The 17,178-nt window shown below is 38.8% G+C and overlaps 1 protein-coding gene across 3 annotated transcripts in view; it reads left to right on the top strand.

Annotated features, from left to right (window-relative positions):
- Positions 1 to 17,178, top strand: part of LOC126763573 (bifunctional heparan sulfate N-deacetylase/N-sulfotransferase) — a 294,385-nt gene that overhangs the window by 83,576 nt on the left and 193,631 nt on the right. For 2 of the 3 annotated variants that reach the window (XM_050481214.1, XM_050481212.1), the window contains exon 3: positions 673 to 704. The exons of the other annotated variant lie outside the window; for it this stretch is intronic. The gene's annotated coding sequence lies outside the window, so the exon portion shown is untranslated. The remainder of the gene's footprint in view (positions 1 to 672; positions 705 to 17,178) is intronic. 3 annotated transcript variants of the gene reach the window in all.

Genomic DNA, 17,178 nt, shown 5'->3' with positions numbered 1-17,178 from the left:
TCCCAGCTTTGACCTATCCATAAAAAGCTCACTTTACATCTCTTTCAGCTACTCCTTCCCTCGTCGGAACAGAGAAAAAAAATGTATTTGAACAAGGAGTAAATTTCGGTGTATCCTAATTCAGACCCAGCTGTACCCAGCTTCCGTGAGGTGAAGTCATGAAACCAAACAATTTTCGAAAAACGACCTCTCAATGTTACAAAGTTGGAGGTACTGATGGCAATTTCCTGAGAAAGTTGTATCACTTTCTTCTTCAAAGTAATTAAATAAACCAATAAGAAGTGTTTATTTTTAGTTAGGGACTGTCAAAGTTATCCAAAATAGCGTTGTTGTATTACAACTAAGAAAATAAGCTCAACTTGAAAACTGATAGTTGAGATTTTCAAGTTCTTTAAGCATTTTGGCTTGGTGAACTAATATGTTGAACCTAATAAACTATGGCCCCATAAAGCTTAACAGCATTCATTAGTCGTCTTTCATTTCACTACTCTTCGGATTGCTATGTTCCAACTCAACTCTTCCGTTAAAAAATACACCATAAATAAACAATAAAATAATGTAGTTAAAGTAGTACAGTCGTTCGCTAATCTATCTCCCTATATATGTGTCATTAAGCAAATCTATTTTATTATTTTATTTGAAATTAATGCAATTATTTGCTCTTTTTTGCAGCACATTTTATACATATCCACCAATATCTGAAGGTAAGTCTTTTAATTACCTCTCTTAGTACTTTATGTTCTTGGACCCTTGCTATACAATCAACTCAAATTTGCCTTTGACTAAAGAAATTTTTTTTCACAAATTTTAACACAAATCGTTATTATAGCCTTCAAAATAAGCTTCAATTAATCCACTACAAGAATTTCAGCGCTTAATCCAATTTTCCTTACACTTGTAATAAGGCTCGGTTAGGTAGTATGATTGTCACAGTCTTCAGAGAATTTTTTTTTGTTTTTTTTCGGATTCGGTTCACTTTTGTAGCGGCATTTGCTAGATTGCTGAAAGAGTCAGCTTTCTTGAACCGAGTGTAGCATTGACACGCTACATACCTAAAATATCTACCAAAATGTGTTTGATTTACCATAAGAGCTCTTGAGATGTTACATCATAGTAGTACAGAAAAAGTTTGTGCCAATCTAAGGAAAATTTTTATTTATTTTTTCTGTTTGCGTGCCATCGTGCTTCGTCCCATCATACTCAAAGTTATAAAGTTATCTATTTCAAGGTTCCCTACTTTTTGAAAGAAAAACACAGAAACTTCAAATTTAATGGAGAGCGTTTATTATCATTCGAAAGAACATTCTTTGGCATTTATTTTTTTAAGATTATCTCTTTCAAATGCTCTCTGCGGCTGCGTCCCAGATGGCCCATCCGTTGAGTCCAATTTTCGTTGACTCGTTCGAGCATTTCGACTGGTAAGAAGCGAATGACACGTGCGATGTTTTGCGCCAAGGCCTGAATCGAAGTGGGATTGTCCGTATAGACTTTAGACTGCACATATCCCTAAAGGAAAAAGTATAACGGTGGGATATCACACCATCTTGGTGGTCAACCGTCCGGCACAAAACGTGAAATTAGCTGCTGACCGAAGCAATGTCTCAATATATTCATTGACTGATGAGATGTGTGGAAAATCGTGCCGTCTTGTTGAAATCAAATGTCTCCAAGATCACGAGCTTCAATTTCTGGCATCAAATAGTGGACTATCATGACGCGATAACGGTCGCCATTGACGGATACATTTTCACCGGCATTATTTTTGAAGAAATATCGACCGATGATTCCACCGAACCACAAACTACACCAAACCGTTGTTTTTGGTGGATTTGGATAAAATGTCACCTCTTGATTCTTTTTAGATTGCTCTTCGTTCCAAATGCGACATTTTGGCTTGTTTACATACCCACTGAGCCAGAAATATAGTAGGTCTCGTCGGTGAACAAGATTTGGCTCGAAAACTTCGGCTCTTCTTGGAATTTTTCAAGAGCCCATAGCGCGAAGCGATGTCGCTTGGGAAGGTCGAGCAGTTCTAGTTTTTGCATAAGCTCTATTTTGCACGCTTAGTTCTTACATATGTCTGTTCGTGTTTCTGCGAACGGCGCTTAATCGACTCTCGCCGATCTTCGTGTATACTCTCAGCAACGGCTTCTATATTTTCTTGACTGCGTGCTGGACGTGGTTTATTCGATCGAATATAATACAATAATGGATGCTGGGTCTTAAGATGGGTGATGGTGTTGCGAATAGTATACGAAGCACGCGAAACATATTCTTTACAGAATGTGAATTTTCGTAATAAAGTTGAAGGCTTTGTAAACGTTGTTCAAGCGTCAGTCTCTCTATGATAAATGCCAAACAATACCGAACAAAAATAACATGACAGCTTGACACGACTCACGTTGGTCTGTCAAAAAAAAGACTATTGAAAAAAGTATCTCTGAAGGATCGCTCGTTATAAGGTTCGCTTTGCGTCCATAGTCACCTTTCGACGTCTTGCTTTTGATGATATATGATTGATTTCATAACTTTCATATAAAAGTAAAACCACAATTTTATAGTCATATTAAGGTAGTAGTCTGGTAACTTATGCCTATTTTCATGACTTCTTTGTAGGGTGGTTTTTTATAGGAAAATAAAAATGAATTATCTTGAATATTTAGAGTGTTTTTGTTTACATATTGAAAATATAAAAAAAAAGTTATTTGAAAAAATTTAATACTACTGAAGTTAAATTTCAAAAGTAAATAACAAAATGGTGGACTTTGAAAACAAATTCCTTTTATTTTAGCAAAGAAAGGGTTGTAAAATAATTAGTAGGGGTGAAAAAAATTCTCGTTAGTACCGACGAGAACTATCAGTGTGTAGAACAGCCTGCTAAAATTTGAAAGCAATCGTTTAAGTATAAAAAAAGTTAGGACCCGGGCCGACCAGAAAACAATGTTTTGAGAAAAATGCGTTTAAAGTTCAACAACTCTGAGAGAGAGGACTCCGAGGCGCACTAGGAAACTTGTTATAACTCCCGAAAAATTTCGAATTTCTGTCTGAAATTTTCACAGTATATTCTCAAGACATTGTACTTTCAAATTAAGCAAAAAAATAAATTTCGATTTTTTGAACCCAAGTTACCAGACTACTACCTTAAACTGAATACTTAATTAAGATAAGAACTAATTTAGGCAAAGATTTTTTAAAACCTCTGGTAGCTCTTTGCCTTCAATTACCGTTTAAATTTTTAAACTCAACCTTCATCCTCTACTTGCATATGCTCACTATTATTAAAAAATTATTTATTCTACTAAAAAAAAAAAAACGAAAACAATGGAAATAGGAAATGAGAGGAATTGCAAAAAACGATCCACTTCACATTTCGCGCGCACTTAACAAGAAAAATATTTTCATTGGCACTTTTTTGCGCTGCGATTTCGCCGGCTTACACAATATGCATACATACATACTCATTTATGGGCTTCTAACACTCACACACACACATACAGTTATATTATAAATGCCGCGAATACGCGCGCTCATTCATCTTACTCGAATATTTTGCATCACGTATACGCCACCGTGGGCGCTGCGATGAAATAAGCCACGCAATCGCCCATGAAAGCGTTGCTGTCGCTGGTTGCGTGTGCTATTGCCGCTACTATGGCGCAGTGCTCGTGGGTTGTGCCCTTAGCCGGGGGCTATAAATAGCAAATCAAAATGTGGGAGGCGAACGAATTATGATGGCAAGTGTTTGAATGCCTTGCAGCTACAAAAATCCATGCAGCCAAGTCAAACTAAAGTGAGTGTATTCATGTATGCATTGTAGCAGTAACACAGCAGCGCCATAATTTCGCTCAAAAATGCCAGCATTCAATCTGCAAGCTGCATTGCATTGGGAAAAATGTATAATTTGATCATATTTATCACAGCAGAATATGAAAAATAAGAGTGAAAATGTTAAAATATGTGGTCAAATGCTAGCAACGGGCATCTCTCGAAACTTGTTGACCCAAAAAATTGCGCCTCATATTTTCCACGTCGGCTGACCGAAAGGCGGAAACACTTAAAGTGCCAACGAAAGCAAGCTTTGGCGAGCGCTCCATTAACTGACAGTCCCAAAGCCGAAATGTGACTCAGCGTAGGTCGGCTTAAACTGAAAGAAAAAGTTCTGTAGGTTTGCGTTATTCCAAAAGTGTCAACGAGCATAAACGAGTTGTTGGCTGTGTCTAGCTGCGAAAGTAACAGTTATGAGCGCGTCGCTTCGTCTGGCATAAATAGATTAAAATGCTTTCGTGCCCGGCTGCCGACTCCACAACTGCGCCAGTGGGATGGTTAACGGAAGCTGTATCAACCGTTATGTGTTATTATGTAGCTCTGGCTTTTGTATTGCGTTTGTTTTGTTGCTTTTGATTTCGTTTTGTCTGGTTGTCTTGTCAGCAGACTGTCTACATTTCGAAGCATTGTGTTAATATATTTTCTATTTGCTTCTTTATTGGTTCCGTAGTCTCCTGTCTGCTGTGTAAGTATCACTCGTCCTGCTTGTCGGCCTGCGTTGGCATTTTCCACTGTCTCGCTGGCGATAGTTTTGTCGAGTGGCTTAATTTTTACGCTTCGTTGCACACACAATATTTCTCTTATTATTGGTTCTGGTTCTGTCTTCACTTTATTGTTGCCACACTTGTTCGTGTGCAACTTAATGATGTTATTTACATTTTTATAAGCGTTTGATGTGTTCTTTGCTTAATGCTAATTGCTTGTTTATACGCAACTGTCTGTCAGTGTCATTTGCATTTTGCGGTTTGTTTGTCAATTGATTTCTGAAAATTTCCAATTTTGTTTATGGAGTCTAAAGTTGTTAGTTATGGTCACAAGACGGTTGAGTAGCAAATATGAACAGCTCAGGTTGATTGAGTAAGCGAAAACTATTATTACTTTGAAATTTTTATTTAACTCTAAAAAATATATTTTGACCTTAGCTTTTGTTTAGGTGGACGTAGTGTTGCTTGGTTAGATAAGCTTTCAACGTTGATCCAGAGATCGCACTTGGCTATAAGCAGTCTTTTGTGAATGCCATGAAAATAACGGGGTTTTCAATAAGAGAGCTACAAACGTTTTCTTTTTTTTTTTTAATAAAACGGTTCGGGATATCAATGAAATTCTTTATTCTTGTAAAAGTCCGTTCGATGCCATTATGTATGGAACTCGATTTCTTTTGCATGACCACCACGGGCACGCTTGCAGAAGTTCAGACGCTGAACCCAATTTTCGACGGTTTTCAAGCATAAATCGGTCGTTACTGCTGCAATTTCACCTTCGATATTCGTGCGAAGTTCATTAATCGTCGCTGACTTGTTGGCATAGATTACAGACTTGACATAGCCCACAGGAAATAGTCCTAACTGCTTCAAATCGCACAATCGAGGCGGCCAATTGACTGTGTCATTTTGTGAGATAACAGGTTCACCAAATTTGGTTTTCAATAAATCTATTGTGACATTCGCTGTGTGGCTTGTGGCGCCGTCCTGCTATAACCACATATTGTCCAAGTCCATATCATCCAATTTGGGTCAAAAATATTCGGTTATCCGTGAGCGTTAGCGAATTCCATTCCCAGTAACATTCCGGTCTTGATCGCCACTCAAGAAGTACGGTCCAATGACGCCGCCGGCCCATAAACCGCACCAAACCGTAATATTTTTCGGGATGCAATGGTGACTCATGGAGTAGGTGTGGATTGCTGCCTGTCCTATAACGCATCTTTTGCTTATTGACAAAGCCATTCAGCCAGAAATAAGCCTCATCGCTGAAGATGACTTTTCGATGAAAATCCGGATCATTTTCAAGTTGCTGCCTAGCCCAATTCATGAACATACGACGATTCTGGTGGTCAAGCGACTTCAGTTCTTGCGTCAATTTGATCTTGTAAGGATGTAGGCCAAGATATTTTCGCAAAATTTGCCACAACGACGTCACAGACGTTCGCAACGCTTGAGAACGACGTGTGAGAGACTGATTTGGGTCTCTCTCAATTGATGCACTAGCGACAGCAATATTCTCGTCACTACCGGCACTTCTTTATCTCAATGGCACTGGAAGTGTTGAGATACTTCCACATCGTCTTCTGCCATACAGCTTCTGTAGCAGGCGCTCGGTAAGATTCTCAATCTTAAAGTATGTACGCCGATAGAGCAATGGCTGTTAGAACCAACGCAACCAGAGCTCACTGGATCTTATACGATCGATCCTCTGCCGAAAGACTCTTGCGGCAACGCATGAAGTGATGTTAGGACAGCACTGTACAAATTCCCGCGAAGCCCAGCTATCCATTGGTAGAATACACGATCTGTTCCCATTCTACTGATAGCTGGACTAGGACATTCTTCCTTGCCAGCTCATCAGCTTTACAGTTGCCTGCGATTCCGCTGTGACCTGGCACCCATATTAGTCTTATCATAAATTGTCTCGCTTCAACTAATAACGAGGTTAGGTATTCCATAACCAGCATTGAACTTACGGTTAATGAGCTCAAAGCTAATATCGTTCATACAGCTTCCGGCGTTATCTATGGGTACTGTATTCAAAATGGCAAAGGTTGGAGTGGATCTTAGTGAACCACACATGCTTGCCACCTCAGTTCTGTTTGTTTTAATGGGGAGCACAATTTGTTACGGCATCAACTCGTATACGGAACTCAATAACTTTTCGATTATCATGAGCTCAATAAGCGATTTGTGTATTTTCGCTTGATTTACTCAAATACTTAACGGCTGTTTATATGCATACTTTATACTTAAGATGAAGCAGCAACCACTAGCAAACCAACGATTCGAAGACCGCAGAATATATTGGTGGTGGGGTAGCAGGACCGGCAACCAAACAATCAGTGCGAATGGACAGTTATTCGAGCATATGGTCTTTAGTGCCTTCAGCGTGTGACTTTTAACAGCTTCAATGGACTCATGACGTGTTCTCCGCAGCGGAATTTTCAGTTTGGAAAACATAGCCGTGACCGGTCCGCGACCGGTATGGTCTTCAGTACCTTTACCGTGTGACTTTTAACAGCTCATGACGTGTTCTCCGCAGCGGAATTTTCAGTTTCGAAAAGATAAAAAAGTCGAATGGTGGTGAATATGGTGCAGAAGTTATGACACTCGTTTGAAGTTAGGTAGTTGTTCACAAGAAGGCCGGTGTGAGTTGCCGTGGTGCAACTTCCAATCGGCAGCGATGTCTTGTCGGACCCGATTGACCCTTCTTTTGAGTCTCTTGAGGACTTCCACGTAAAACTTGGCGTTGGCGGTTTGTCCAGGAGGAACAAATTCATGGTGGGCGATGCCTTTGATGTCAAAAAAGATAAATAGCATCGTTTTCAATTTAGATTTGCTCATTCATCAGCGACCTTTTCCCGGCCATCCAAAAAGACCTGGTACCACCGAAACACACCACTTCTTGCTAAAGCAACATCTGGGTAAGCCTGCTTGATCATATCAAACGTCTCTGTCGCAGATTTACTGAGTTTCACACAGAATTTAATCGCGTACCTCTGCTCTAACGAACGCTGCATTTTGGGCTCGCACCACTCACAGAAACACGTCATCACAGAAACACGCCTGACTCTCCAGGTGCTCGGAGACAACTGACCAGCCGCTCGTTCGTTAGCTAAGAATGCCCTTTACCGAATCTAGTTGGTGCGCGCACGCTTCGTAGTCCAACCTACCATTATTTTATAAGGAACAATTATACACTTCGCGTGGTTGCAATTCGGTTGTATAATAATATAGAGCAAAGAAAGCAGAAGAATGGAGAAGGAAAGCGAAGTAAAAAGAGGTCGTGATTTCTTTCATTTCTTTCATTTATTCCATATTTTCATTGTTGCAGATGTAAATGATTTCATTTCAAGATGCTGTGAACTTGATAGCTTCGCTTTAGACTCAAAGACAGCACTGCTATATCATCCATTTCCAATTGCTTATGCATTGTCTGTTTTTTATATTCTATTTTCCTTATTCTTACATCTATTATGCACATCGCGAGTGTAATTAGATCGATATTGCGATATTTCTTTTGAATTTTGCATTTCTATTGAAAAGAAGGACCTTCATGAGTTCAAGGATTAATGACAATTTTGCATAATTTGATTTGTAATTATCACCTCTTCAATGTTTTGTTGTTTCCTTAATCGATTTTGTCCTACAAATCAGCATCATCATCACGCTTGCGCTCGGGAATTATCGCGAGGAAAAAATTGATTTATACAAAAATTAATGAGCTTTAATTTACTTCCAATTTGTTTCCCATAACTGACGCTTTTCCCCTTCAGCGCGCCTGCTTATCAACGTTATTCATCCGTATGCCTTGTCTCTGCTTTTTTACCGCGTTTTATTTCACTCTTCGTTCCTAATCCGCCTCACATCAGACATCTAGTTGGTGTGCATGTGTGTGTGCCGTTTTTATGATGAGGCCAATTGGCGGGTGAGTTGAGTTAAAATCCGATTTGCTTTGCTCACACAGAGACTCACGCTTAAACTGCCAGCTTCTTTAACGTTATTCAAACCGGAAATGAGTGATTTTTCATAATTTCATATTTTTATTTATGTGCTGCAGCCGCTTACAAACATACGTCATGCATCTCTATGTATGTGTGTCTATGTATGTGTGTGTGTAATTTTGAAAGCATTCGTACATTATGTTGTCCACGGTATTGCTGCGCGTAGCCTTAAATACTAGAACATGAGCATCCCAAACGGCATGTCATTCAAGCTACTCACTTTGCCCGCTTACATAAAGGGTGTTATTTTAGATAAGCGGGTTTCAAGGCGAAATAAAACGCGAATAATTCCAGCTGAGAGCCATAATTTTCGACCAATTTTTGCAGCAATTGAGGCCGTATCTACGCAATATTGCGTTCAATATTTACTTCCAAGGCGTCAATCGTCACGAATTTATCTATGCAGACAAGGGACTTCCCATAACCCCAAAAAAATTGTCTAGCGGTTTTAAATCGCACGACGCTGGAGGATCAATCCCTGACACCAGCTTATGCGCTCACCAAAAGTATTATTTTGAAAAAATTTATCGTTTCATTATGTGTACGGCATGTAGCACCGTCTCGTTAGAACCAAAGATCGTCCAAATCAACATCCGCCAATTCAGGCACGAACAAGTCAAACAGAATGGAAATGTTTATTATCATTCGAAAGAACATTCTTTGGCGTTTAATTTTTGAAGACTATTTCATTCAAATGTTTGCCGCGACTTCGTCTCAGATGGTCCATCTGTTGAGTACAGTCCGCGATGACTCGTTCGAGCATTTCGAGTAGTATTTGGCGAATGACACGCGTGATGTTTTTCTCCAAGGCCTGAGTCGAAGCGGGATTGTTAAAGCCAAATGTCGCCGAAATCACAAGCTTCAATTTTAGGCATCAAATAAGCGGTTATCATGGCGCGATAACGTCGCCATTGACGGTTACGTTCTCTCTGGCATCGTTTTTGAAGAAATATGGACCGATGATTCTATCGGCCCATAAACCTCACCAAACCGTTGTTTCTTCATCATAAAGTGGCAGCTCTTGAATCTATTCACATTGATCTTCGTTCCAAATGTAGCAATTTTGCGTATTTACATGCCCATCGAACCAAAAATGGGCCACATCGCTGAACAAAATTTGGCTCGAAAATGTCGGATCTTCTTGGAACTTTTTAAAAGCCCATAGAGCGTTGCAAAGTCGCTTCGGAAGGTCGATGGGCTTCAGTTCTTGCACAAGCTTTGTACGCTTTCAATTTAAGATATCGAGTTAAAATGCGCGAAGTCGTTCCATAAGTCAGTCTGAGTTTTTAGCCCACAAATCACAATCCTTCCGCAAAATCTTTCGTAAAAAGTATGGGCGCAGCTCTCCTTCGCTACTCTACAGTAGCGCCTTCGGTGTGCAGTCTATGGCATACGGGACGACCGAATATTGGACCCAGGGCGCAGTTCGACGTGCAAACCGAACGATTAGTTTGGTAAAAAATTTGCATGATTCATAAATGTTGTTCCGAAGCAAGTCTGTTCATAATGAAATGGCAAACCAATTTGAGTATAAACCAAAAACAGCTGTCAAATGTATCGACTCCGGCCTTTGCGGTCTTAGCTGTCAAAAAGATCGGTTTGAATAACGTCAAAGAAGCTCATTGAAGACCAAGCGTCTAAAAAAGGCACCCCTTATATTTATTTGTATATATATACATATTACTCAGCATAGTTTTATATATTGCATTCGTACACGTACGTTTAGCTCACCATGTGTATACCTGTATCGTATATGGAATGTAGGTCTTTGGGGTCTTTTTATGTTTTTAATATAAATTTTTGTTTTTGTAAACTAAACGTTTTATTTTACCACGCTCCGTCCAGCTGACATATTTGTTCTCCATTACCCCACCCCTGCGGTCGGTCCATATAAAAAATATTGAGTTAAATAATAACTCACACAGCCAGCTCGGTGGCTGGAGCTCATCAGCGTCGACACGCCGTCGGCCCACTCTGAACTTCGGTCCAATTCAGCCGCATATTTTTTGTTTCAATGTTTGCGCGTGTGTGCTTCTGTATGTGTTCGTGTGCAAGCGCACTTGTAATTATTGTCATGTCAGCATCGGAGAGTCAGCGTGTCGTGACGTCCACTCTCATGTGTGGATAAATCAAAAGCACGATACAAGTCCCGTTCGCTTTTGGCGTGAGCGGAGGCGGAGGCGAAGGGTGTCCGCTCGTTAACAAATGTCAGTCCATTTGTATGGCGGAACGCCGAGTGCTGGCAGTAGTTTGATGAGGGAATTCTGTTGCTATGACAAACAATGTCACATCAACTTCAAACACAATTCTACAAGCACATACTGTGTTATTTGATATGATGTGTATGTGAAAAAGGTAGCGGTTACAGAAATGTGCTGTAATTAAATTAAAGTAATTTGGGCCGTATCCCTCTGCTGTGCTGAATTGAGGAAAATTGCTTAAGATAATTTTTTAAAATGAGTGAGGACTTAAACTTAACTATTCATTCACTAATAGTTGCGGAATGCTCTCTTCCATCCGGACAACATGACCTAGCCGTACATCTCATACAGCTTATCGTTCCATCAACTGCGGTATTCGCCATTGTCAATGCCGAAAAGACCACAAATCTTCCGGAAAAGCTCTCTCTTGAAAACTCGTAACGCCGGCTCACTGACTGTTGGTTTGATATCAGGAGATATTTCGTCTTGCCCTCGTTCACTAGCAGTCCCATTTACTTCGCTTCTTTGTCCAACCTGGAGAAAGCGGAACTGACTGCTCGGTTGTTATGGCCAATGATATCGATGTCATAGGCGTACGCCAGCAGCTGTACGCTCTTGTAGACGATTGTTCCTTCCCTATTGAAGAAATCGCCTTGTCCAAAACGTCGTTTGGTATCGAACGGCTCGGATAGATCCTTCCCGATTCTAAACGGAGCTTTGGCTATTTAGACAGCCGAGTTAGTTTTGCGTTGATACCAAATTAAGACATAGCGGCATAAAGGCAGTCGGCCGGTAATCCATCGACGAGTAATTGCTTTTCGATCTTTTTCATGGTCGGGTAATAGAACGTCTGCTCCATCGTCTTCGATTGAGGCATCGGGTTCACCATCTTACGGTGTTGTGCTTTCACTGCCACGGCTGTAGAAGTGTACTCTCCACAATTTCAGTATGCTCTGGGCATAAGTCACTAGATCACTTCAGGAGGTTCTACAAGAGTATGCTCCGGTCTTGAAACCTTTTGTTAGTCGCCGCATCTTTTCGTAGAATTTTCGAGCATTATCTCTGTCGGCCAGCTTGTCAAGCTCTTCATACTCATACATTTCGGCCTCCCTCTTTTTATACCCTGAAGAGGGTATATTAAGTTTGTCACGAAGTTTGTAACTCGTCGGAGACCCTATAAAGTATATATATAAATGATCAGTATGTCGAGCTGAGTTGATTTAGCCATGTCCGTCTGTCTGTCCGTCTGTCTGTCTGTATATATACGAACTAGTCCCTCAGTTTTTAAGATATCGTTTTTAAATTTTGCAAACGTCATTTTCTCTTCAAGAAGCTGCTCATTTGTCGGAATTGCCGATATCGGACCACTATAACATATAGCTGCCATACAAACTGAACGATCGGAATCAAGTTCTTATATGAACTACTTTCACATTTGACAAGATATATTCACGAAATTTGGTATATATTATTTTCTAAAGCAACAATGTAATCTCCGAAGAAATTGATCAGATCGGTTAACTATAGCATATAGCTTCCATACAAACTGAACACATAGTTACTAACAGAAATGCGCCTGTGAAGGGTATTTAGCTTCGGTGCAACCGAAGTTAACGTTTTTTCTTGTTTTATCTGCAAATACATCTCGCTTCCCTCTTCAACTCTCGAGATCTATCCCAACCCACAAGAGTTGTGATCGATTGTAACGTTGCGATGTAGGCAGTCTGTTTTCTCTCCAATGTGACCACTCCTCATCGTACCAGCTGTTAGATTTCAACTAAATTTACACTTCAAAAAGTGCGACCCTATTATTTCGACCCTAACTGTATATGCTCACTATTCTACCGAAAAAGCGTCAAGTAATCCGCTAATGTTTCATTTAACTATGTACTAAACGCGAAACGCATCCATTAAAGTAATAGAAAAAAAGTAATTGCTTTAATGACAGCAATATATTATCCCTAACATGCTCGTTAAGATTTCTAAACGACTTTGCGGGGTAAAAAAATGATAAAACAAAGGTAAAGTAAAAAGACCGAAGGAGGTGTCTATCCATTAAAATCCTATAGTAATTTATAATTATATTTGTTCTCTTACTGAAACTTATTACACACATTTTTTTATTATTCCATTTACTTTGTTTCAATTTACTATTCATTATCATCATCGTGTCTCATCGTTTACTGTCGTTTAAAGTTTGTGGCAGAATCTAGATTAACTGCCGCTGACACATACAGCTGATATGTACCCACATACGAAGATCAATGTGACGTTTATAATTGGTCTAAGGTATTCTAAACTAAATCACTCTATTTATTTGAAAATAGAGCACGCACATTTCAACCTTTGGTTGCTCTTTTAATAATAGCATGTAACTTCCAAAATTCAACAAGTAAGGAAGGGCTAAGTTCGGGTGATCGGAAAGTCTTGACAACCCATTTTTGATACACTGAGTTTAGTATAGTCAGGAAAGGATTCTGTCTGAACTTGAATTGTTATTTCATACATTGACCGACACTTACGATTTTAAAATTTTCCATAGAAACTAGTTAAGGGTCACAAAGAATACTGTATATATTATATATATGTTTGATATTCGCAAATACACTAATATTAATCTAGGTCTGTGGGACTAAGTATTTACCGTTTCCTCTACAACTACAACTGCAAAAAAAAAAGACGGTCAAAGTCTTTTTAATAATTTTCTCAACATTATGTTTTAATAATCTTTTTACAAATTCTTTCTCAGTAGAAAAACTCTTGACTTTGCCAACTCGGGTGCGTTTTCATTCCAGAAAATATTCCTGTGATCTGTAATCCAAGTTATGAACAAATGCAATTGACCTGCCAGTGAGCTTAAAGCCTTCCTTTATTTGTTGACTACTCTGGAATTAGTTTTATGTATTCTCCCGTAGTTATTCAGTATGCCTAATACTTCCGCTTGGAAGATACTAGCTGCTTTGGTACATGGAAAGAGAAAAATAGGGATATCAAGATCCCTCCTTCTTTACCATGCTGTCCATTGTGGACCCGTCGGTATAGATTGATGTAGCATTATCCTCCCCTACCAAACCACTTCTCCGTTCACGTCTAGAGATGTTCACACCTGGAAGTCACTATTGAAATCCAGTCTTGAGAGAATTTAGTCTGGTCTATTTAGATTTGTTTTAAGCTGGTTCAGAGTATCGCTGACCCCATAACTTTTCCTGTTCCAACTACCTATCTCCTTGATACTTATAGCGGAAAATGTTTCTACCTTCCGCATAAAAAACGTTTATGAGCAGTTGACGCAGGAGCATATTAAACGTATCAGTCTGGCATGACGTAGCAACCCTGGTAACCGCCGTCCAGGCTTCCCTCTGTGTTCCATTTAATTTTCTGATATTTTATTGCTCTTCCAATGGTGTGATGACAGTCGTATATATCACTTAAGCTTAGTTTTCTTTAATATTTTCCCACAACTCTAATTTACCCAGACTATTAAATTTCCATTAGAAATCTGCTTATGCTTTTCCCTCTATATTTGAACATTTCCGTTATACTATTCAAACCTAAAGTACTTAAACTGATTTCCGTTGAAAACATCAATTGAACTTATGTTTTGGATTGTGTGAAAAAAGTCACACAAATATTACAAAAGCATTATTAACTTATTTACGGCAATCTGACTTCAATATCTAAAGTATCAATTTGAACGAATTAGATTTTGATACCTTCGATCCCTTCAGCCTGCAACCTTCAGCATTGCTTAACAATCGAGTGTGATTTCTTAATTGCTGTGCCTTAAGTGTTTGTGGTGACTTCATTAGAGTTTCTCTGTTTTATAATTTAAAAATTTTAATGGATCACACATTTTTGTTATAGATTTGTACATAAACATTTATTGGTCTATTCCGTATACTCGTGCATGCTTTTGAAAAAATTTCAATTGACAAATCGGAAATGGTTTGACGAGAGCATTGTGCTGGGCAGATGGGAGTAATGCGCTTCGTTGTTTTCCTTCAAATTTTTGAGTATTGTGTTTACACGCCATCTTTGTCTCTTTCCCTCTTTCAATCTATCTATCAATCTGTCTTAGTTCAGGCGTATGATTTCTGTTTCAATAAATAAGTACTTGAAAGTGCCACTTTTGGGAAATGTGGAAATTTTCTAATTTCGATTGGTTTCAAGTGCTGTTGCTTTCGGTATAGATATACGTACGTAGGTTGCCTTTTATATTGCGGGATTTGGTAACGCTAGTGTTGCAATCTGGCAACTAACGTTTTTATTTTCAATTGACTTTTTTGTGTTACACATACTCGGAATGTTTTGGCGAACAAGCGCTATTTGTGTTACTTACAGTAACTTGAAACATTCATCTCGACCAAAAAATGTAATTCAATCGTTAACATTTTACAACAACTAATGGAGAATACTCGGAATGTTTTGGCGAACAAGCGCTGTTTGTGTTACTTACAGTAACTTGAAACATTCATCTCGACCAAAAAATGTAATTCAATCGTTAACATTTTACAACAACTAATGCAAAATATTTTCAAAAACAATTAAGCGTTTTTTCATGATTAATATTTGTTGTTTTTTTCTGTAATACCAAAATATAAAATGCAACCCTCGTATGTACATATGTATTTTTTGTAGCCTGTGCTTTTATCTATTTCTCTCAATTTATTCACAGTGTCTGTTTTTAATTTCCATTCGCCTAAATTGCACTTTAAGTGATAAATCAAGTTTAATTTAATTACTTTTTAAGAGTTGGGACACTTTTTCCTTTTACTTTCTTACCACTTCTTTCAGAGGTGTACATTTATCGATGGTAGTGTTTTTACGCTTTTTGATTTCTCTGATTCTTTGGAATAAATGGAACAAGAAAAAAGGTTCGGCTGCACCGAAGCTTTGATAAACCCTTCACAGGTTCAAGTTTTAATTGCAAGCACTTGATTTTGAACGATCAACTTTAGTCAGTTACCCAATCCAATATTTCGTGAGAATGAAAAAGTTTTCTGTACAGGGTCTTGACTTTGCGCGTTCAGTTTGTACGGCAGCTATAAACCTCAGTGATCTGATCTGACGAAACTTAAGTTTTCATAAGGAAAGGGGTGTTAGATCCCGAACGATTTGATCAACTTGGTTGAGTTGTGTATTGAAGTAGTACTTTTTGACTACTAAATCACGATGTCATTATTTGTAAGAGGGCTGGGTAAAGTTTACTTTAATCACTTTGTAAATTACGTCGAGTATATACAAAGCGACTCCCAGTTGCCTTTCTACTTCCGAATTGCTTTTTCAAAGTATTGTCACTTACTATGTTTATGTCAATAAATCAAGTTCCACCAAACCCTCTGCCGCACATTGTAATCTTCAATGGCAATGAATAGCTTTATTCAAGTCTCAATGAAAAACGTGCCGTTAATCATTTATAAAACCTAAACTCTCATCGCCACTCCAACCTCAATTCAATTCCTTATTGCGTCTCATTTATTTCGAGGGTTCATTTACGGTTTCATGGCAGCGCAACAATTAAACTTAACTCAATTTAGCGTTAAAATCCCGCATTTTTTATGACCGAAGTCTGCTCGCCGACACCAACACCACTGCTGACACATTTGCACACCCACAGGAGCAACCGTTATTTGCGCATATAATGTGTACCTGGGGTCAACTTTGGCTGAGTGGACCCTTCTTTGGCAATTTTTTCCCAACACAAATTAAACAGGTTCGCTTTCTTCAAAAGCTTATACTTAAAATAAACGCGTTAAATTTTCCGACTCTCACCGCCGCACTCGCACTAATTTACCGTATAAATTTGCTTTATGCGTTGATTGTGGGTGAGAGTAACTCAGTCATCAGTGTTTCGGTGTGATTACTTTGTCGTCAATCAACAGCAGTTGTCGTTTTTACGAGTTTCTGAGTTCAGGAATGAGTATTGTGCGCATTGTTGGCATCAAATTTTAACATGGCAACTCTGTGAAATGACATTCGTGCATCATCGTCTGTCAGGCTCTGAATTTCATCATTTACTGGTGGTATTGATTAAGTAATAACCAATTAATTTACGGTAAAATTATGGACAATAACATAATCTTCAATTTTTTCGAATTTACTAAGAAAATGTGTTGTATACATAGATTCGTTATGAGACGAGATGCTAGTGAAATTGGAAAAAATAAGGAATTTTCAGTTTATATATACATAGTTGGTTTTAATGATTTAAATTACCTCATTGGATCTTTAAAGATTTGAGCACATGTGCCTTGATTTTTTCCTCAAATTCTCCAAATCACAAAGAATGTACACAGGAATACTGTAAAAGTAAGAGTCAAGCCTTACAAGCTCCAGAAAACCCATGATCTCACACCGAAGCAGCAACAAGTAAGACTTGAGAGAGTGAAGCAGTTGCTTCGCTTGGCCGACAGCGGTCAAATTCCGAACATTGTGTTTTCT

This window comes from Bactrocera neohumeralis, chromosome 6, assembly GCF_024586455.1.
Source record: "Bactrocera neohumeralis isolate Rockhampton chromosome 6, APGP_CSIRO_Bneo_wtdbg2-racon-allhic-juicebox.fasta_v2, whole genome shotgun sequence".
NCBI classification, from domain to species: domain Eukaryota; kingdom Metazoa; phylum Arthropoda; class Insecta; order Diptera; family Tephritidae; genus Bactrocera; species Bactrocera neohumeralis.
Note: the sequence above shows the minus strand (reverse complement) of the source record. Positions and strands in the feature narration are given on the sequence as shown.